This window comes from Triticum urartu, chromosome 4A, assembly GCF_056163025.1.
Source record: "Triticum urartu cultivar PI428250 chromosome 4A, HENAU_Tu73, whole genome shotgun sequence".
Lineage (NCBI taxonomy): Eukaryota > Viridiplantae > Streptophyta > Magnoliopsida > Poales > Poaceae > Triticum > Triticum urartu.
The window spans coordinates 368,460,624-368,483,576 of record NC_141876.1 but is presented as its reverse complement, the minus strand read 5'-3'; positions in this window follow the sequence as shown (position 1 = coordinate 368,483,576).

Below are 22,953 nucleotides of genomic sequence, written 5' to 3'. Positions count from 1 at the left end.
TGTGCTCGTATAATTGGCAAGCTATCAAGATTAGGAAAACCAAAGACTGAACCGACCTCGTTGATTTTTGTTGGAAGGCATGCTGGAAGAAACAAGGTATGCATAGGTTTGTTTCCTTTTCTTTGCGCGGACTTGGACATCAATAAGAAGAATAGAAGGAAGAAATCAGCGGCGGGCTGCCTACAACGTCCAGCCCTCCCTTCCTATAAATACAGGAGCTACCACGTCCTGGCCGGCAGGAAGAGACACCCAGCCATCACGGCAGAGAAGAGAGATCGGCCTCGACATCTCGTCACAACAACGCCGACAATCATCCGTACAAGAAGCCGGTGCCTCGGCAGCAACATGAACACCAAGTCGATCTTCCCGAATGGTAAAGTTATTATCTAATCACTCCTTCATCCTTTATTATTTCATGCATGCATAGAACATGGTGGTGCGGTGGAGCTCGCGATCATGCAACACTTCGTTGGCGTTATCACCATCTTCATCAAGCTAACCAAGACGACGAGGCTACTCCCGGACTTCACCAAGTCTTGGAAGATGATGGCGTGTCGATGGGGCTACCGGCGTGCAGCCTGTTGGCCTCCTTTGTGGTGGCCGCCCTTGGTGATGAGGCCGACAACGTCTACTTCGTCAAGCTGGAGCCCCGGAGGCGCGGAGCTCGTAGGGATTCCACCGTGTGCCGTGGAGGATGCCGCCGCCGTTCCGCAGTGGATCGCGACGCGGAGTTCGCCAATACGACACCATTGTCAACTTCATCAAGCCGGCGCCATGGAGGACGAAGGCGTGGAGTCTTGGGTGGATGCCGCTGCCGTGCCGCGGTGGATGGCGCCACGGAGTTCGTCAAGCTGACGCCAATGTCAACATCATCAACCCGGTGTCGCAAGGATCGTGACGGGGAGCTCGCAAGAAGGACGCCCGCCATCCACGTGTCATGCTGGAGCTAGAGGACGGAGGCGTGGTGCCCGTTGGGGATGCCGCCAATGTCTACTTCGTCAAGCTGGAGCCCAGAGACGTGGAGCTCGCAGGGATTCCGCCGTGTGCTGCGGAGGAAGGCGAGACGGAGCTCGCTAGGATGACGCCCATTGTCTTCTTCAGCAAGCCGGTGACATGAAAAACAAAGGCGTGGAGGCTCGCAACGATGCTTCCACCGTGCCGCGTTGGATAGCGGTGCGGAGCTCGCCAAGACGACGCCCATCGCCAACATCGTCAACCCGGCACCGCGGAGAATCGTGGCGTGGAGCTCGCAAGGAGGACACCACCAACATCAACATCATCAAGATGGACCGGAGGCATGGAGCTCGCGGGACATCACTACCAATGTCTACATGGAGCTTGCGACACGGAGCCAAGAAGATAACACACACCCTTGGTGCTGCCCGCAACACGAGCAGGGAGGTAGTGCTGTCCGCAACCTGGGGGAGACGATGGTGCCACATGATGCTCTCCACGACCCGGAGCCCATGAAGATGAGGCGTGATGGCGAGGAGGCAACATGACTTTGTCAACACTAACTTCCGATGCCCCGTGAGGCGGCACCCTTGTCTTGGAGGACCGCCATTAACACGGTGTCCAGCTGAGATGAGGTGCCAACCACACCAGCATTGCCGTTATGAGTGAGTGTTGGTTTTACACCGACGCCGGTCTCCATAAGAATACTCTCGCGAGGCGAACCCCTTGCGTATCCCGACGAAACCGCTACATCGTCAAGAAGTCCGAGCACAGCAGGACCCATGCAACTTCAACACCGACTACATCAACGCTGTCAAGACCGACGAGGCGCGATGGCGAGGGCGAACATGGCCAGCACAAAACCATGTTTTTAGTGGCACGTGTACCAATGAGGACACGGGCTTTATCGCTGCCCACACCACACACACACCATCGTCATCATTCATGGAGAACGCGAAGCGAAGACGACGAAGACGACCACACGGCTTAATCGGAGGTATCTCATGGAGCAACCCGCGAGAGTAATTAACCGGGAGCTTTTCGAGGCCCCGGGAACCAGGAGACCGCACATCACCATAGTCAAGCAGGCCGCGCTGGTAGGCCATGGAGTGCAACCATATTTTATGGGATCTTTTAATTTTGTTCATCCAAAGAGATAAATGAAATACTTGTTTCCCGTATGACTTTTCTTTGTGTACTATGGTACACTAGCACGCCCGCATTTTTTCTTTTTCCCCGGCACATGAGAGAAATCCATAATCCTACTTTCCCTTCTTCCGGAGTGCCTATAAGATTTTTCTCCTGTCAAACAGTGATGGCAGCTGAGTCATCAGCCTCTCCAGCTCCCAAGTACAGCGATGCCAGGAGGCACTGAAGCTCTTCATCGAGCTCCACGTCCGTCGTCAAAGACGGGCTGGGGGCTCCAGTTCTAGGTAGTGACAACACCATGGCCAACATGTTTGAGGAGGGTGGCGGAGTCTCAGCGACGGTCCCAGAGGAGGGAAGTGGGTCCATGGTTTGGAGGGGAATCTTCACTTCGACGACCACTTCCTCTGCTGGGGCTTTCTTCGAAGAGTGCTCCACCACCGCCAAGGAGCCCTGTGCGTCCCTGGCAGCAAGGTCCTACCCCTGAGCAGCAACAATCTCTATGGCCTCATCTGTGGCAGCCCCTCCTATATTAGCCACCACCTCTAGCAGCTCTGTTTGGTCGGATTGGGGGCTGCATATGAAAAGGCCAGCGAACAATGAAAGAACGAAAGTTTCTAAGCAAATGGGGAAATCAGGAGAAGCAATCAGAGCAAGAAAGGAAAACGGGAATAAGTGGAGTACCTGGAGAAGTCTGTCGGGCAGGAACCTCAGTTTCCCCAGCAACGTCATGGTAGCCTCCTGCGCGACCTCCTCCGTGGAGGGTTCCGTGGGGATCCTCTCAGCACGAGCGGCGGGGGAAGCATGCCCCTCAGGGAGGGGCTCGCCCTGTGTCTTCTCACCTCCCCCTCCGGCCGAGGGAGCAGGGAGGCCATCTCCATCACCTCCGGTGGGTGGGACCACGTCGCCGCTCCTGGGCCAGGGGCTGGACTGGGGGCTCGGCACGGGGTCCTCTGCATCACCCCCCGCCAAGACCGGGATCTCCACGCCCCTCAACGACCCAAGATGGTGGAGCTTCTTCCGTGGGCGGTAAATGAGGTCTTTCATGTGCTCCTCCACTTCCTTGCCAGTAATAGCAAAACAAAAGTTCAGTCACTGACGGTAATCAAGCATGTCGAAGATGTTTACGTAGAGCAGGGAAAATCTTCCTTACTCTTCTTCAATAAGCATGGAGTTCAAGCTGAACTCCATGGGAGGCGAGGACTCCCTTCCTCTCTTCGGAAGCGGAGGGGCAGAACTCCTCGGCAACTTCGGTGCCCGGTGTGGCGCCGGGGGCTCGAGGGGGGGGGGGGGGACGAGCTCTGAGAGGAGCTCGAGCCGGAGTGGGAGCTGGACTCCACTTCCACGTCCGCCGATCGCTTGGCGGAGGAAGACTTGGTCCGAGCAAGGCGAGGAGATTGGTGACATGCCACCTCAACCTTGGTGACCTTGGTGGTGGTCTTCTTCACCCTCTTGGTGGCTAGCGCTGGATTGGAGGCTGCTGCCCCTCGGTTGGCGGCGCGCCTTCGGGTGTGCTGGTCCAGAACCAGCTTGGGGTGTCGATTCTATATCCGACGTATCTCGTAGTAGGGGTCCTAAGCTAGGCGTCTTGGAAGGATGGTAGCACAGACAGGGATTTTACCCAGGTTCGGGCCCTCTTGATGGAGGTAAAACCCTACATCCTGCTTTTGGTTGTATTGATATGGGTGTAGTATAGGGTAAATGTATCTACCACGAGACTGTTCTCATCAATATCAGATCATCTATTGACTAGCCTAGCCTCGGTTTATATAACACACCAGAGGCCCAGTGTAACACCCACAATGCGGCTATATCTCCCATGTGTCGGGGCACGACTTAGAGGCACAACCACATGGTAGGTCTATCACACGAGGGGTAATCTTTACACATCCAATGTACTTAATAAGAAAGGGATAAAGAGTCAGCTTACAATCTCCACTTCACACAATACATAAATAATCCATACATCATCCAAAGTACAACCAAAGGTCCGACTGCGGAACCAAAATAAAGAAAGACAACCCCAAATGCTAGATCCCCGATCGTCCCAACTGGGCTCCTCTACTGATCATCCGGAAAAGAAACATAGTAACGGCCCGAATCCTCATCGAACTCCCACTTGAGTTCGGTAGCGTCCCCTGCACTGGCATCATCGGCACCTACATCTGTTTGGAAGTATCTGTGAGTCACGGGGACTCAGCAATCTCACACCCTCGCGATCAAGACTATTTAAGCTTATGGGTAAGGAAAGGTAGTGAGGTGGAGCTGCAACAAGCTCTAGCATATAAGGTGGCTAACTTACGCAAAAGAGAGCGAGAAGAGAAGCAACATGCGGTCGAGAAGCTAATAGTGATCAAGAAGTGATCCTGAAGCTACTTACGTTCAAGCATAACACAAGGCTGTGTTCTCTTCCCGGACTCCGCCGAAAGAGACCATCATGGCTACACACGCGGTTGATTCATTTTAATTAAATTAAGTGTCAAGTTTTCTACAACCGGATTTTAACAAATTCCCATCTGCCACATAACCGCGGGCATGGCTCTCGAAAGTTTATACCCTGTAGGGGTGTCCCAACTTAGCCCATCACAAGCTCTCACGGTCAACAAAGGATATTCCTTCTCGCGGGAAGACCCGATCAGTCTTGGAATCCCAGTTACAAGACATTTCGACAATGGTAAAACAAAACCAGCAAAGCCGCCCGATATGCCGACAAATCCCGATAGGAGTCGCACGTACCTCGTTCTCAGGGCACACCGGATAGGTCAAGCTATGAGTAAAACCAACACTCAAGTTGCCCCGAGGTGGCCCCGCAGGTTGCCCGTTTCGGACCAACACTCAAAGGAGCACTGGCCCGGGGGGGTTAAAATAAAGATGACCCTTGAGTCTGCAGAACCCAAGGTAAAGGTATATGGTGGTAGGTAGGCAAATGGTAAAACCAAGGTTGGGCCTTGCTGGAGGAGTTTTATTCAAAGTGAACTGTCAAGGGGTTCCCACAACACCCAACCGCGTAAGGAACGCAAAATCAAGGAACAAAACAATGTATGACAGAAACTAGGGCGAAAAGAGTGGAACAAAACACCAGTCATAAGGCCAAGCCTTCCTATAGCGACCAGACCTCAAAGGTCCAATCTCTGTGCTCCGGTGTCATCCCTAGATTAGTAATGCTGACACCACACAGTACTTGAAGGATTTATAACAGAGTAGCAATCACACACTTATTACATCGAGTGTCTCAAAAGAGAGCTTATTACAATAAATATGGCTTAAGGCCATCTAAATACGATAACAGCGGAAGGCTTGGAAGATAAGTGAGTCCATCAACTCCAACGGCATCACTGAGTATAGAACCACGACCTAAAGGCACCTTACTTGTCGTCTCAAAAGTCTACAACATGAACATTGCAGCCCAAAATGGGTCAGCACATGGAATATATTGACAATGTAACACATAGAGAGCAATGAAGGAATAAGGCTATACTACATGCATATTTGGCTGGTGGAAAGCTCTATGGTTACAGTTTTGCGTAAAGCCAATTTTTCCCTACTACAAAGAAATACATTTTATTTAACTAACATGGTGGTTGTTAAACATTAAGAGTGTAGACACCCTCTCAATCCCAATTAAGCATCATCATTAAAACCCAACAAAATTAATTGGAGTAACATGACGAGATTCACATGATAATCCAAGTACTAGATACTCAAGATGTCCATAACCAGGGACACGACTAACCATGATTAGTTTATACACTCTGCAGAGGTTTGCGCACTTTTCCCCACAAGACTCGATCGCCTCCATTTGATTTCTCGCACTACATGGTGTTTGAGAAACGGATGACCGAGACATAGTCTTTCAGAAGCGCTAGCACCTTACGATCGGGTAGACCGTTACACCTACTTTTCCCTACATCTGCTAGTCTACCACTGTAAGAGTTCGCACAACTTAATCAACTATTCTAGAGCCCATAGTAGCTTGTGGCTGCACACGGAAGTTTCTAGTCTGAATAATCTCATGATCCATTTGAGCCTGGGTGGCGGTCCAAAAGAAAAACAGGCAATCGCTGGAATATCTAGGTGCCTCAATCCACCCAGATGTGTATTTAAGTTGCCACCTTAGATTAACCATTAATTTAACAATCTCACATCTGTCATGGATACACTCACCCAATCCACGTCTACTAGCATAGCATGGCATAATAAGCAAACGTAGATGTAACTCCCAAGGTTTGATAATAACAGGTAATAGGTACTACCTCATCTACTTCCCAAACCCACAATTTATTAGATCCTAATCATGCAATGTGTGAGGATTGATCTAATGCAATGAAAACTGGGTAATAGGAAGTATGATCAAAGTGTTACTTGCCTTGCTGATGATCCGCAAAACCTAGCGTTTGGAAGTAGCAAGCGGCGCACTCCGGGTACTCTATCGCAAACAAACAAGCATACAATAAGTACTCAACTAATGCACAGGTAAAACTCAAATAAGAGATCTGACCAGAAAGTTCAACTTAAGAACTCTGGTTGGCAAAAAGAATCAAATCGAACGAAGCAACGAGAGACAAACGGCAAAAGAAGCAAGCTTCGGTTACTATTCTGGATGTAGATCAAATTTTACAGAGGCAAAAACTTGTTTGACTTGGTTAAACGGAAAGAGGGTTTCGAGACGAAACTCCAGGCACTTGAATCGCCTGATTCCGATAAACGAGCGAAAAGTTATACTAGAACGGAAATCGGATCAGGAATCGCGATCAGAAAAATCACGGAACAAATCTGAGAAAAAAAAAACGACGAACAGATTAACAAACGAACGTTCGTTATCTGGATCTAAACGAAGAACATGTTCGTTAAAACAAACGAACGAGTGAACGCTCGCTAATTAACTAAACCGAAGAAAAAAACCGATCTATAAAAAAACAAATCTAAAGAAACCGAAAAAAACCCGGTGAAAACCAACGGTTTTCTGAGGAAAAAAAACGGCGGGCGGCGGCGGTTCGACCTCGTCGGCGGGGCGGCGGCGGGTGGTTGCAGTGGGCGGTGCAGCCTAGGGTTAGGGTTGGGGCAGCGGCTTGGGCTGCTCGGGCCCTCCAGGGCGCGTTATATAAAGCCCCGACCAGGGAGTCCTGGCCGGATATGGCCCGTAGGTTGGTTCGCGTTTTTTTTAATAATTACGCTCAGAAAAAAACAAAAAGAATACTAAATGGACTCCAAAATTCCCGAAATAAATTTTCCCCGGCTTCTAAAATCAAGCCGCACATGATGAACATTTGTTTGGGGCCTAAATGCAATTTTGAAAAACGCGCATTTTTCCTAAATTCAAATAAAATAGCCAATAAAACCAAAATAAAATCTTATTTGATTTTATTATTAAATCCTCAATATTTCTTTATTTTGGGAAAGTCATTTTATTCCCTCTCTCATATTTTTATAATAGAAATAATTGAAGATAAAATAAATAAAATCAAATGATCCTATTTTCAAATTTTGGGAAACTCAAATATGAAAATAACGAAATCCCCAACTCTCTCCGAGGGTCCTTAAGTTGCGTGAAATTTCTAGGATCAACCAAAATGCAATAAAATATGATATGCAATGATGATCTATTGTATAACATTCCAAATTCAAAATTCGGGATGTTACAAACCTACCCCCCCTTAAGATGAATCTCGCCCTCGAGATTCGGGTTGGCTAGAAAATAGGTGAGGGTGGTCCTTCCACAATTCTTCCTCTCGTTCCCAGGTGGCTTCATCCTCCGTGTGGTGGCTCCATTGAACTTTGCAAAACTTGATAACCTTGCTGCGGGTGACTCGGCTGGCATACTCAAGAATCTTAACTGGTTTCTCCTCATAGGTCAAATCACTGTCCAACTGAATCGCTTCCAGCGGCACTGTATCTCTTAGCGGTATATTAGCCATCTCCGCGTGGCACTTCTTTAACTGGGAAACGTGGAACATGTCGTGAACTCCTGACAATCCTTCGAGCAATTCCAACTTATAGGCTACTTCTCCCATACGCTCCAAAACCTTGTATGGTCCTACAAAACATGGCGCTAACTTTCCCTTAACTCCAAAGCGCTTAACTCCTCGAAGTGGAGATACTCGAAGATAAACTCAGTCTCCGACTTCGTAAACTGTCTCCTTGCGTTTAGAATCTGCGTAGCTCTTCTGCCTGGACTGGGCTACCTTGAACCTATCGCGAATCAACTTTACTTTCTGTTCAGACTCCTTAATCAGATCCGGTCCAAACAACTGACGGTCTCCAACTTCATCCCACGATAATGGGGTCCTGCACCTCCTTCCGTACAAGGCTTCGAAAGGGGCCATCTTCAAACTGGATTGATAACTGTTGTTATAAGAGAACTCTACGTATGGCAAATTCTCGTCCCAACTAGATCCATAATCTAGCGCACAAGCTCTCAGCATATCCTCCAGAATCTGATTGACTCTCTCGGTCTGTCCATCTGTCTGCGGATGGAAAGCTGTACTGAACTCTAGCCTGGTACCCAAAGTTTCATGCAACTGATTCCAGAACCTTAGGGTAAACTGGGTTCCTCTATCTGATACAATGCTCCTTGGAACTCCATGCAGACATACGATCCTGGTCATGTATATCTTTTCCAACTTAGCACTGGTGTAGGTAGTCTTCACTGGGATGAAATGAGCTACCTTTGTCAAACGATCGACTACAAGCCAAATCGATTCATAGCCTGAACGCATTCTGGGCAATCCTGTGATAAAATCCATGCCTAACTTATCCCACTTCCATTCGGGTATTGGCAATGGCTGTAGCAATCCTGCTGGCTTCTGATGCTCTGCCTTTACTCTCTGACATACATCACAAACTGCTACATACTCCACAATATCCTTCATCATTCCGGTCCACCAGAAAGTATCCTTCAATTCCAAATACATCTTGGTATTTCCTGGGTGAATCGATTATGGTGAATCATGGGCCTCTTGCAGAATCAACTTCCTGATCTCCAGGTTGTTGGGCACATAAACACGGTCTTCAAACCATAAGGTATCGTGCTCATCCTCACGAAATCCTTTAGCTTTTCCTTTGCTCCTTTTCTCCTTAATAGAAGCGATCTCCTTGTCAGTCCTTTGAGCTTCTCTGATCTTATCCATCAAAGTAGACTGAATCTCCAATGCTACTACATAGCCTCTCGGGACTATCTCCAAACATAGCTCACGAAGATTTTTGGCTAACTCCCTTGGTAAATCTCCCGTCATTAGAGTGTTGATATGGCTTTTACGGCTCAACACGTCAGCTACTATGTTAGCCTTTCCGGGATGGTAATGCAATCTCATATCATAATCCTTGATGAGCTCCAACCATCTCCTTTGCCTGAGATTCAACTCCTTCTGCGTGAAAATATACTTTAAACTCTTGTGATCCATGTACACCTCACAATGATTTCCAATGAGAAAGTGTCTCCAAGTCTTCAATGCATGCACTACGGCTGCTAACTCCAAATCATGTGTGGCATAATTTAACTCATGAGGCTTAAGTTGTCGAGAGGAATATGAAACCACTCTTCCTTCCTGCATAAGCACTGCTCCAAGTCCTCGACGTGAAGCGTCGCAATACACCTCATAATCCTTGGTCTGATTTGGCAAAATCAACACTGGTGATGTAACCAAATGTTTCTTCAACTCCTGGAAACTAGCCTCCCATTCCTCGGTCCATATGAACTTGGTATCCTTCTTCAACAACTCTGTCATAGGCTTCGCAATCTTCGAGAAATTTTCAATGAATCTCCGGTAGTATCCTGCGAGTCCAAGAAAACTCCGGATCTCCCCAACTGTTGTTGGTGCTTCCCAATTTGTCACAGTGTCCACCTTAGTGGGATCTACTGCTATACCTTCTCCAGATATAATGTGTCCGAGAGATCCAACTTCCTTCAACCAAAACTCACATTTGCTAAACTTGGCATATAACCGATGTTCTCTGTGTTTACCAAGTACCAAACGCAAATGCTCCTTATGCTCCTCTTCATTTTTCGAGTAAACCAGGATATCATCAATGAACACTAGGACGAACTTATCCAAAAACTCCATAAACACTTTGTTCATCATGTTCATAAAATATGCAGGTGCGTTAGTCAGACCAAATGACATAACGGTATACTCGTACATCCCATACCTAGTGGTAAAAGCCGTCTTAGGTATATCCCATTCTCGATCTTCAACTGATGGTATCCTGATCGCAGATCGATCTTGGAAAATACCTTAGCTCCTTGCAATCGATCAAACAGATCATTGATCATCGGTAGTGGGTACTTGTTCTTGATGGTTACTTCATTCAATCCTCAATAATCAACAACCATCCTTAACGGTCCATCCTTCTTCTCCACTAGAAGTATTGGCGATCCCCAAGGCGAAAAACTTGGGCGGATATATCCTTTATCCAGTAACTCCTTAATCTACTTCTTAATCTCTTCCAAATCCTTTGCGGGCATCCTATATGGTCTCTTAGATATTGGCCCTGTGCCTGGCAAAAGCTCAATCAAAAACTCAATATCTCTATCCAGTGGCATGCCGGGCAACTCCTCTGGAAATACATCAGGGAAATCCTTCACTACTGGTACTTCCTCCTGCACAACTCATGTTAACGAATTTACTTGAGTCCTTTTAGGCACATGCCGGGACACATACTTGATCCTTCTCCCTTCTGGGGTGGTAAGAAAAATTGACTTACTAGCGCAATCGATGTTTCCTCCATACATCGACAGCCAATCCATACCCACAATTACATACAAACCTTGTGATTCCAAAATGATCAAATCCGAGGGAAACACATGCCTACCCATACTCAATGTCACTTGAAAACATCCCTTACTAGCCATATACTCCACTCCTGGTGAGCTTACTAACATAGGTGTTCTAAGAACTTTTGTGGGCAGGTTATACTTATCCACAAATCCCCTTCATATGTATGAATGCGATGCACTAGTATCGAAAAGAACGAGTGCAGTAAATGACTTAACCAAAAACTTATCGATTACTGCAAACGGCTGCTCTTCAACCTCCTCCGCGTTAACGTGGTTCACATGTCCCCTATTGAAAGGGTTCGGCTTCTTCCCAGAGCTTCCATTGCCATTTCCATTCTGAGATTCAGGACATTCATTGGCATAATGTCCGGTCTTCTGGCACTTAAAGCAAGTGACTTGACTCAGGTCTCTCTTGGCTGGGGTTGATGGGTTGGTACGGTTCTGGCCGTTGCTTCCTCCATTCCCATTACCATTCTTGGTGCCATTATGATTGTGCGAGCTACCTCCTCCATGGGTATGCTGAAAGTGCCCTCCCGGTCTAGGGGTAAAACGTGGCTTCTGCTGAGCTCCTGAATTGTACTTTCCTTGGCCATACTTCCTCTTGCGATTCTCAATCTACTGTTGTTTCCCTTCAATCATGAGAGCACGATCTACCAACTCCTGGTAGTTGTTGAAGGTGGCTACCATCAACTGCATGCTCAACTCATCGTTCAGTCCTTGCAGAAACTTCTCCTGCTTAGCTGCATCTGTAGCAACATCATCTGGAACATAACGTGCTAGCTTACTAAAGTCCTCCACATACTGGCCAACTGTCCCTCCTTGGCGCAACTTGCGAAACTCACGCTTCTTCATGGCCATAGCTCCTGCTGAAACATGGGCAGTACAGAAAGCCTGCTGGAACTGGTCCCATGTGATAGTGTCGATAGGGAAAGTGGCGGTGAAATTCTCCAACCATGATGTTGCGGATCCTTCAAGCTGATGTGCGGCAAACTTCACCTTTTCCGCATTTGTGCATCCTGCCGTGGTTAACTCCCTTGCTATCTTGCGGAGCCAATCATCTGCTACTATAGGCTCGGTGCTACTGGAAAACACCGGCGGATTCAGCCTAAGAAAACAGGCTAAGTGATCAACAGGTGGTGGTGGTGGTGGGTTGTTGTTGTTGTTCCCCTGATTCTGATTCTGGACTAGCAACTGCATCAATGTGTTCTGCTGCTGGATCAACTGAGTGAGCTCCGGTGAGAATGTAAATCCAGGGTCATGTCTCGGAGGCATCTGAGGGTTTAGAAAGGATGAGATTTAAGAATAGAGAGGGGTCTAGAGAGAAAACACTACCCATATGCACATGAGGCAAAAGCAAACAATTCACTTCATTCAATCAAACAAAGGCATACAATCGATCTAACTATCGCAAAAGTGCTCGGACTACTATATGTACATGGTGGACTACTACTACTGTTGGGGTGGTCTACTAGAAATATTCGTCGGTTGTAGACTCCATGATATCTGCTCCAGCTTCATCAACATAGTCATCATCGCTATCATCTGGATCCGAGTCGGTGTCGTCGATGATGATGTAGTCTTCCGGGTGAATCTCCTTAGGTTCTTCGTCTTCTTCTACTGGTGTAGGGCCTCCCATGAATATTGCTAGCTTCATTGTTAGGTCGGCATTCTTATCCACTAGTACTTCGATTTCCTCTTCATAATCTTCACGTGTAGCCTTGAGTTCTTCCTCCAGTTCCTTGATTCTTGTCCTCGCCTTCTTCAGATCTATCATGTCGGCGCACATCTAGTTCTCCTGACGTCGAATGTGCTGGTTTAACTCCTGGATAAAAGCTGCAATTGATCTATCCATCCTGGTGCTGATCATCTCCTAGTGCTCATCTTGGCGCCCACAAATCTGGTAGATAGTATCCTTGAGGTCACTGCGGTAAACTTCTCCAATACGTCCCATGGCGATGTGAGCTGCCATGCTCTTTCCTAGACTCCAGGCTGGTGCATCAAAGAAAAACTCTATGGGCTCAGTGACTGGCATGAATGTCCTTCCTGGAACTTGAACTTGAGTCATCCATCGCTCTTCTTTAGGTAATGTGGCGTTGTAGGTTCCGGTGAAGCTTGGTACTCCTATGTTCAGATATCTAGTGACTTCCTTCAAGTGATGTCCAAAGGGTGTATCTTCATCCGGTTGTGTGAACTTGTTCCTTGCATCCGCCATCCTAAAAGAGTAGAAAAGATGAGGAGTTAGAATGAGAAGAGTGAGTAGTGATCTTGGGCTTTAGCTTAGTGGTCATGTCCTACAGTCAGCGTGTGCTCTGATACCATATTGTAGTGACCAGACCTCAAACGGTCCAATCTTTGTGCTCCGGTGTCATCCCTGGATCAGTAATGCTGACACCACACAGTACTTGAAGGATTTATAACAGAGTAGCAATCACACACTTATTACATCGAGTGTCTCAAAAGAGAGCTTATTACAATAAATATGGCTTAAGGCCATCTAAATACGATAACAGCGGAAGGTTTGGAAGATAAGTGAGTCCATCAACTCCAACGGCATCACTGAGTATAGAACCACGACCTAAAGGCACCTTACTCGTCATCTGAAAAGTCTGCAACATGAACGTTGCAGCCCGAAACGGGTCAGCACATGGAATATGCTGGCAATGTAACACATAGAGAGCAATGAAGGAATAAAGCTATACTACATGCATATTTGGCTGGTGGAAAACTCTATGGTTACAGTTTTGCGTAAAGCCAATTTTTCCCTACTGCAAAGGAATACATTTTATTTAACTAACATGGTGGTTGTTAAACATTGAGAGTGTAGACACCCTCTCAATCCCAATTAAGCATCATCATTAAAACCCAACAAAATTAATTAGAGTAACGTGACGAGATTCACATGATAATCCAAGTACTAGATACTCAAGATGTCCATAACCGGGGACACGGCTAACCATGATTAGTTTATACACTCTGCAGAGGTTTGCGCACTTTTCCCCACAAGACTCGATCGCCTCCGTTTGATTTCTCGCACTACATTATGTTTGAGAAACAGATGACCGAGACATAGTCTTTCAAAAGCGGTAGCATCTTGCGATCGGGTAGACCGTTACGCCTACTTTCCCCTACATCTCCTAGTCTACCGCTGTAAGAGTTCGCACAACTTAATCAACTATGCTAGAGCCCATAGTAGCTTGTGGCTGCACATGGAAGTTTCTAGTATGAATAATCTCATGATCCCTTTGAGCCTGGGTGGCGGTCCAAAAGAAAAACAGGCAATCGCTGGAATACCCAGGTGCCTCAATCCACCCAGATGTGTATTTAAGTTGCCACCTTAGATAAACCATTAATTTAACAATCTCACATCTGTCATGGATACACTCACCCAATCCATGTCTACTAGCATAGCATGGCATAATAAGCAAACGTAGAAGTAACTCCCAAGGTTTGATAATAACAGGTAATAAGTACTACCTCATCTAGTTCCCAAACCCACAATTTAATTAGATCCTAATCATGCAATGTGTGAGGATTGATCTAATGCAATAAAAACTGGGTAATAGGAAGTATGATCAAAGTGTTACTTGCCTTGCTGATGATCCGTAAAACCTAGCGTTTCGAAGTAGCAAGCGGCGCACTCCGGGTACTCTATCGCAAACAAACAAGAATACAATAAGTACTCAACTAATGCACAGGTAAAACTCAAATAAGAGATCTAACTAGAAAGTTCAACTTAAGAACTCCGGTTGGCAAAAAAATCAAATCGAACAAAGCAACGAGAGACAAACGGCAAAAGAAGCAAGCTTCGTTTACTATTCTGGATCTGGATCAAATTTTACAGAGGCAAAAACATGTTTGAGTTGGTTAAACAGAAAGAGGGTTTCGAGACGAAACTCTAGGCGCTTGAATCGCCTGATTCCGATAAACGACCGAAAAGTTATACTAGAATGAAAATCGGATCAGGAATCGCGATCAGAAAAATCGCAGAACAAATCCGAGAAAAAGAAAAATGACGAATAGATTAATGAACGAACATTTGTTATCTAGATCTAAACGAAGAACACGTTCGTTAAAACGAACGAACGAGCGAACACTTGCTAATTAACTAAACCAAAGAAAAAAACCGATCTATCTAAAAAATGAATCTAAAAAAACAAAAAAAACGGTGAAAACCAACGATTTTCTGAAAAAAAACCGGCGGGCGGCGGCGGTTCGACCTCGTCGGCAGCGGGCGGCTGCAACGGGCGGCGCGGCCTAGGGTTAGGATTGGGGAGGCAGCTTGGGCTGCTCGGGCCTCCGGGGCGCGCTATATAAAGCCCCAGCCAGGGAGTCCTGGCCGGATACGGCCCGTAGGTCGGTTCACGTTTTTTTTAATAATTACGCTCAGAAAAAAACAAAAGGAATACTAAACGGACTCCAAAATTCCCGAAATAAATTTTCCCCGACTTCTAAAATCAAGACGCACAGGATGAACATTTTTTTGCGGCCTAAATGCAATTTTGAAAAAACGCGCATTTTTCCTAAATTCAAATAAAATAGCGAATAAAACCAAAATAAAATCTTATTTCATTTTATTATGAAATCCTCACTATTTCTTTATTTTGGTGAAGTCATTTTATTCCCTCTCTCGTATTTTTATAATAGAAATAATTGAAGATAAAATAAATAAAATCAAATGATCATATTTTCAAAATTTGAGAAAACTCAAATATGAAAATAACGAAATCCCCAACTCTCTCCGAGGGTCCTTGAGTTGCGTGAAATTTCTAGGATCAACCAAAATGCAATAAAATATGATATGCAATGATGATCTATTGTATAACATTCCAAATTGAAAATTTGGGATGTTACACTTCCACCCTTTACCAAGTATATTGATGCATTAAAGTAAATAAGAGATAATAATGATATCCCAACAATATCCATGTTCCAACATGGAACAAGCTTCATCTTCACCTGCAACTAGCAACGCTATAAGAGGGGCTGAGCAAAAGCGGTAACATAGCCAAACAATGGTTTGCTAGGAAAGGTGTGTTAGAGGCTTGACATGGCAATATGGAAGGCATGATATAGCAAGTGGTAGGTAGCGCGACATAGCAATAGAGCGAGCAACTAGGAAGCAAAGATAGAAGTGATTTCGAGGTAATGGTCATCTTGCCTGCAAAGTTCTCAGAGTTATCAAAAGCTTGTTCCTGGTTAGCGTACTCAACAGGTTCCTCGATCACGTACTCATCTCCTAGATCTTACCAAAGCAAGAACACAAGGAAAGGACCAACAATCAATCACGGTGAAATGCACAAGCAACATGATTCAAAACATGGCATGATATGCAAGACATGATATGCAATGCATATGTGTGCTCTGAAAGAGAAAGAATGATCAAGGCATCAACTTGGAAAACCAAGTGTGCCGCTGGAAATATGAGATGATTTCGGTCGAAATCGATATAAAGATCACCGGAAACCGAGGCACGGTTTGCAAATGGCAAGCAAAACAAGGATGGTGCTATTCTGCGATTAACAGCACGATGCCATATAGAGTGCAACCAGAAACAAAGCTACTGCACTCCAACATAACAACAAAGCAAATGGAAGTGATGTACAAGAGATGATTGACAAAACATGAACACTGAGCTACGGCTAAAACACACAAGAGCAGGTTCAAACAAGCATGGCAAAAGTGCAAAAAATATCAGCTTCACAGACTTAATGTAAATACTAACATGTCAAATATAACATCAGGAAGCAAAGTTTAGAGCTAGCAAACAACATGCTACAGGAACATATCATAGCAATAAAAGGCATGGCATGATTCTACTAAATGCATAAAAAAAGTCCCTTACTGATCATGATCCAAAAAGGCACAGAAGATATGATGGCACCCATGTAAACATAGCAAGTTATGTTAGCAGCTTCAGACTTGGCAGAATACAAGGCAAGCACCTCTATAAATATGGCAACTTTGCGAGCTCAAACCACTCATCACAAAGCCTTGTATGAAAAAATTAGCATACTAAAGCAAGATGACATGTTCATGAAGCTATCCATGGTAAGAGCAAGTTCATAGCATGCATGTATCACTAGCAACAACCAGGGCAAAATTGATTAACATGTAAACAATCTGCCAGGAACATTTTATAGCAAAAGTAGAGCAAGATTAAGACATGCTAGGGCACTCCATAATTGCAACAGGGGCACGGATGGATATAGCATAACCATACATTCAAAACATCCTTACTAAAGTATCTCAAAACAAGCATGTATATCACTGTAGCATCATGTTTACATGGCATCAAAATAACAACAGGAAAAGGACTTACTAAAATCCTGAGTCCCTGCAAACAGCAATATTGCGGAGGCAACTTTGTATGCTTGTGCTAGTCACCACATTCATCACAAAAATACAAGGCAAGCACCTCTGTAAAGATGGCATGATATAGTTCAAAACACATGTAGAGCTCATGCCCATATGATGCACACATCAAATGTGAAAAAATGACAAATCACCATAAACTGATAAGTAGCAGCAGTAAACATTTTATAGCACTCTTGCATCAATGGTTAGGGCATCAAGATGAACTCAAACAAGCATGCCACAATGTAATGAAATTAAGATCATCTCACGGTGAACATTTTGATATGTCATATGCATGAAAAGGAGCTACGGTCACCGAGATATGAGGCGATGAACAGAGCATAAAAATAACAGAGGGGTTCAGGATTTGGTGGAATATGACCTCCACGAAATTCAACGCAGGATGAAGGGATCCGGGATGGGACGGCGTTTGGATCGAGCACCCGGTGGATCTGGTCCTAGTTGGCACGGACTTTGAGGATCACCGGGGAGTCGCCGGAGTTGGGCGTCGCGGTGGTCGGAGCTTGGGGAGGAGCAGTTCGGCCGGATCCGGTCGAGGAGGAGCTCGCCGTAGTCGGGGGAGTCAGAGGCGGCGTTGGTCGGCGTGCGGGGCGGCGGAGGAGGAGCGGCATGGGGCGGCGGTGCGCGCCGGCGAGCGGGGCAGCGGACCACGCCGGCGAGGCGGCGACGGGCGCGACGCGCGAGCGCGGGTGCGGTGCGGCCGGGCCCGCGGGGGCCAGGCGCGGGCCTGGCGGGCTTCGGCGGCGGTGGCGGTGGGGTGCCACGTGGCGGTGTCTGAGTGGACGGGGCACAGCGGCGGACGCGTCCGGCGCCGTCCGGACGTGTCTGGCGCGGAGGGAGAGGGCGGATCTAGGGTTTCGCCCGGATTTAGAGGAGGGGGGCACCTATTTATAGATAGAAGGAGGTAAGAGTGTCCAAATGGAGTGTAGTTTTCGCCCACACGATTGTGAGCCGACGACGGAGGACATGGAGATGGTTTAGATGGGTTATTGGGCCGTTTTGGAGGGGTGTTGGGCTGCAACACACACGAGGCCTTTGCGGTTACCCGGTTAACCGTTGGAGTATCAAATGGACTCCAAATGGAACGAAATTTGACAGGGTGTCTACTGGTGGTGTACCAAGGCCACTTGGCAAATCTCGGTCCATTCCAAGGACATTTAACACCCGCTCACAAAAAGAGACAAGAGGGGTGCGCCGGTGCATGTAGGAGTGTCGGATTGCAAAACGGACAATGGGGAAAATGCTCGGATGCATGAGACGAACACGTATGCAAATGCGATGCACATGATGATATGATATGAAATGCGTGACATGAACAAAATGCAAAATGAAGACAAACCCAACCATGAAGGGAAATCTCATAACTTAAAGCCGAAAATGGCAAGAATCGGAGTTACAAATATGGCAAGTTACATCCAAGGTGTTACAACACTCCACCACTACGAGAGGATCTCGTCCCGAGATCTAGGACTGAAAGAACTCCGGATATTCGGAACGGAGGTGATGCTCGCATTCCTAGGTAGCTTCTCGGTCGGAATGGTGTGACCACTTCACTTTCAGGAATTTGATAGACTTGTTGCGAGTCTTGCGCTCGGTTTCTTCAAGAATAGCAACAGGATCCTCATGATAAGACAAATCTTCTTGGAGATCAATCTCTTCGAAGTTGATGGTGCGCTCAGGAGTCTTGAAGCACATGCGAAGCTGTGACACGTGAAACACATCATGCACATTTGTGAAGTTGGACGGAAGCTCAAGTTGATAGGCGAGATCGCCTCTTTTGCCAATGATCTTGAAAAGACCCACGTATCTAGGGGCAAGCTTCCCTTTGATACCGAAGCGACGAGTACCTTTCACTGGAGAGATGCGGAGGTAGACATGGTATCCTATCTCGAAAGCCAAGTCATGGTGTTTGCTATCATAATAACTCTTCTGGCGCGATTGCGCGACTTTGAGATTTTCACGGATGACTTTACACATTTATTCAGCTTTTGTGATTAAGTCATTGCCAAGAAGTTGGTGTTCACCAGTGTCTGACCAATTGAGAGGAGTACGACACTTTCTGCCATAGAGAATTTCGAATGGGGCCTTGCCCGAACTCGCTTGGAAGCTGTTGTTGTAGGAGAACTCGGCATATGGAAGACAATCTTCCCACTTCATACCGAAGGAAATGACACAAGCCCTGAGCATATCCCCAAGGATTTGATTGACTCACTCGACTTGGCCACTAGTTTGAGGATGCAAGGCTGTGCTGAAGCGAATGTTGGTTCCCATGGCCTTCTGAAAGGACTCCCGGAACTTAGAAGTGAAGATGCTTGCACGATCTGAAGATATTAATTGCGGAATGCCGTGCAAAGAGACAATCCTGGAGGTGTATAGCTCTGCCAACTGAACTGCTATGATAGATTCTTTGATTGGAAGGAAATGAGCCACTTTAGTAAGCTTGTCGATGACAACGAAGATAGCATCATTTCCACGCTTGGACTTGGGAAATCCAGTCATGAAGTCCATCTCAATATGGTCAAACTTCCATTCTGGAATAGCAAGAGGTTGGAGGAGACCAGCTGGTCGTTGGTGTTCTGCTTTCACCCTTCTGCAGACATCAGATTCATTCACGAATTGAGCAATTTCTTGCTTCATTCGAGTCCACCAGTACGACTACTTGAGGTCATGGTACATCTTTGTACTTCCAGGATGAATGGATAGAAGGGAATTGTGCCCCTCATTCATAATGACTTTCCTTAGATCACCTTTAGGAAACATAATCCGGTCCTCGAAGAAGAGAGTGTCTTTGTCATCAATGCGATAACACTTGTATTTAGGTTGGCTCTTGGCAATTCCATGTTTCACCTTCTTCACCATGGAATCTAGGAGTTGTGCCTCGCGAATTTGATCTTCCAAAGTAGGAGAGACTTGGAGGTTCGCAAGAAAGCCTTGAGGAACAACTTGGAGATTCAATTTGTGGAAAGCTTCACAAAGGTCCGGTTGGAAGGGCTTGAGAATTAAGCTGTTGCAGTAAACCTTCCTACTCAAAGCATCTACAATGACATTGTCCTTGCCTGGAGTATAGTCAATACTCGGATTGTATTCTTGAATCATTTCGACCCAATGAGTCTACCTGAGGTTGAGGTTGGATTTAGTGAAGATGTACTTGAGGCTCTTATGATCTGTGAAGATGTCCACTTTCCTTCCCAACAAAAGATGTCTCCATGTTAATAATGCATGGACAACTGCTGCCAACTCAAGATCATGAGTGGGGTAGTTCCTTTCTTTGGGCTTCAACTGACGAGAGGTATAGACCACAACTTTATTCTCTTGCATTAACACAGCCCCGAGACCTTGTAGGGAAGCATCACAGAAAACTTCAAATGGCTTGGATTCATCAGGAGGAGTCAAGACAGGAGCTGTGACCAGCTTCTCTTTGAGGGTGTTGAAAGCAACGTCACACTCAGGCGTCCAGACATACTTGACATGCTTCTGGAGGAGGTTGGAAAGAGGCTTTGCAATCTTAGAGAAATTCTCAACGAATCTTCGACAATAGCTTGCAAGCCCAAGAAAACTGCGGAGCTGCTTGACATTCTGAGGAGGTTCCCAATTCACAATTGCAGACACCTTCTCGGGATTAACAATGATGACTTTGGCTGAGATGATATGACCAAGGTAAAGAACTTCGTCAAGCCAGAACTCACACTTGGAAAACTTCGCATAGAATTGATGCTCTCTGAGTTTGCCGAGTACCAATCTCAAATGCTTGGCATGATCCTCCTTATTCTTGGAAAAAAACAAAAATATCATCGAGATACACCAAGACGAAATCATTTGTGTAAGGGTTGAAGATGAAGTTCATTATGCGAGAGAACGTTGGAGGAGCATTGACAAGGCCGAAAGACATGACATTATATTCATAAGAACGATAGCTTGTTCTGAATGCTGTCTTGGGAATATCTTGTTCACGAATGCGAATCTGATGATAACCCGTACGGAGGTCAAGCTTGAAGAATACATGGGCACCTTTAAGTTGCTCAAAAAGCTCATTGATGTTGGGAAGTGGATACTTGTTCTTTATTGTCTTCTTGTTCAATGGGTAGTAGTCGACGCAGAGTCGTTCCGTTCCATCGTTCTTCTTAACAAAAAGGACACCACAACCCCATGGAGATGAACTCGGTCTGATCAGACCCATACGCTCTTGTTCATCGAGTTGTTTCTTCAACTCCTCTGGTCCAAGCTTGTACGTTTGCAAAGAGGTTCTGTGCCAGGCTCAATATCGATAACGAATTCAACTGGCCGCTGAGGAGGCATTCCTGGAAGCTCTTCTGGAAAGACGTATTGATATTCACAAATGATTGGAATCTGAGAGATGGCATTCAACTCGCCCTTCTCATTGAGAGTAAACAGTCGAATGGTATCATCACGAGCGGCATAGATGATCACATCCTCAGAAGAGTGTGTCAATTGAATCTGCCTGGCAGCACAATCAAGCTGAGCCTTGTGCTTAGAAAGCCAGTCCATGCCGAGAATTAGATCAATATCCGAGTCAGCAAGAACAATTGGAGAAGACATAAATTTATAGTTGCCCATCTCGATTGACACATCAGGAGCTATCAAACTAGAGCTCAAACGTTTACCCGGAGAAATGACAGCCATGGGTTTAATCAAAAGTGAAGTAGTGAAGTCATGATTGGCAAAAAAAAAACGGTCTTGACATGAAACAATGCGATGCACCATTGCCAAAAAGAACTTTTGCAGGAATAGAGTTAACTGCAAGGTTACCCATGATTACTTATGAAGAATCCTCTACCTGAGCTGCATTCATCATGTTCACCTTCGCATGCTTGGGATTATGCTTGACTACTACATTGCTGGCAGATCTCACAGGAGGAGGAGGCGGAAGGCGCCTTTGGTTGAAGCATTTGTTTGCATAGTGCCCTTTCTGCTGACACTTGTTGCAAGTAACCTCTTAGAGCGGACGGTGATAAGGAGCACTTGACCTTGGAGTATGAGACTGAGCTTTGTTCTGATAGCCTGGGTTGGGTGGGTGGGAAGATCCATTGCCACCTTTGCTCTTCTGCTGATAAGGCTGACGAAATGGAGGAGGAGGAGGCAACCAGAACTTCTGTTGCTTAGCTGCCACTTGTGATGAAGAAGAAGATTGAACTGCATCCCTGACTCTCTTCTTAGATGCCTCACAGTTGAGCTGAGCAACTTCTTGCTTTAGTGCCATGTTGTAGAATTCATCAAACTTAGTCGGCTCAAGAAGCACGAGAGCTAATTGAAGATCTTATCTGAGGCCACCTCTAAATTGATAAATCATACTCTTTTCATCAGGGACGTCTTGTTTAGTGAAGCGAGCAAGTTTCTGAAACTGGATATTGTATTGATACACGGACATGCTGCCTTGCTTGAGATTGCGGAACTCCTCACGCTTGCTCTCAGCAACACTTGGTGGGATATGATGAGCTTTGAAGTCTCGACGGAAATAATTCCAGGTAATCACACGACCTCCTCTGGAATCACTGTATTGTTGATACCACTCGGCAGCTTGGTCCTTGAGTTGAAACGAAGCAAACTTGACGAAGTCCTCAGGTCTAACATTGCTACACTCAAAATGTTTGCAAATGTCCACGAGCCAGTCATCGGCGTCTGTGGCCTCGACACAGTTGCTGAAAGACTTCATCTGGTTTGTGAGGAACTGGTTGAGGGTAGCGAAC